At 37.6% G+C, this 1,201-nt stretch overlaps 1 non-coding gene across 1 annotated transcript; it reads left to right on the top strand.

The window, feature by feature from the left end:
• Positions 1-886: 886 nt before the first annotated feature.
• LOC132651875 (U6 spliceosomal RNA) lies at positions 887-993 on the top strand. The gene has a single exon (XR_009589425.1). It is a non-coding gene; the product is annotated as a U6 spliceosomal RNA (small nuclear RNA).
• Positions 994-1,201: the final 208 nt, after the last annotated feature.

A 1,201-nucleotide genomic window follows, 5' to 3' on the forward strand; every position in this document is an offset into this window, starting at 1 on the left:
AGATCGAAAAACTCTGAGCACAGGGGTCTTTCCTGAGACTCATACTCTAACCAGTACCATGCATGAAGATAACCTAGAACCTCTGCACAGATGTAGCCCATTGGCAGTTCAGTGTCCATGTGGGTTCAACAGTAATGGAACAAGGACCACCTTTGACATGAATTGATTAGCCGGCTCTTTGATCACTTCACCCTGATTGGGGAGCAGCGTTACCATGCCACAGTGAAAAAGAATACAGCCACCCCTGATGAGATCTGAAAGACTAGGATCAAAAGGAAGAAGATGAAGACCTCCCCTATCAGTGCACTTGGGGAGGAGAATGCATGGAGAAGGGGGAGGGAAGATTGTGAGGAGATAGGGTTTTATGGGGGAATACAAAATGAATAAAGTGTAATTAATAAAAACTAAAATAAAAACTATTGAAAAAATATATTTCCTTTTGGATTTATATTACAGGAGGGTGTGCTTTGAGGTTGATATGCCAATGAAAGTGAACAGAATGGAGTCTCTGTCACTTTACTTTTTTTTTCTGTTGGTCTCAGTCTCTATCTCTGAATTTGTCTCTCTAGCTCTCTCTCTCTGTCTATTTCAGTCTTCCTCTCTTTGCCTCCATCTTGTGGTTCAGTATGAAAAGTTCTCAGTTTTTGTGAAGGACTACAACAAAATGATTGTTTGCCAACATGACATCATGGATGGTCTCCTAAAAATATAAGCAATATCAAATTAAATATTTTTGTTCAAATATTTGCCTTGGTGAGGGAGCCTTTTCACAGAAAATTATTCACTGACTGTGCATTTAACAAATAAGAATAGAATCTGTCATACTGTGAAACTCACAAGTCAAGGACACATGACCTTATTAATGACCATTTGAAAGAATTATGTGGTGCTCGCTTTGGCAGCACGTATACTAAAATTGGAACGATGCTGAGAAGATTATCATGGCCCTTGAACAAGGATGACATGCAAATTCATGTAGCATCCCATATTTTTTATTTTTTATTTTTTGGAGAAATTAAAGAAAACACAAATAGTGGAAATTGTGGAAGAAAGAACTTAGGGAAGAAAACAGGAACTACAGAAGTAAGCATAACCAATAGACTACGAGAGATGGAAACAAGAATCTCAATTGTGGAAGATACAATGGAAGAAACCAGTGTATCTGTCAGATAAAATGATAAATCTAAAAAATTCCTGAAAT

The sequence above is a fragment of the Meriones unguiculatus genome (assembly GCF_030254825.1).
Source record: "Meriones unguiculatus strain TT.TT164.6M chromosome Y unlocalized genomic scaffold, Bangor_MerUng_6.1 ChrY_unordered_Scaffold_32, whole genome shotgun sequence".
Taxonomy (NCBI): Eukaryota; Metazoa; Chordata; class Mammalia; order Rodentia; family Muridae; genus Meriones; species Meriones unguiculatus.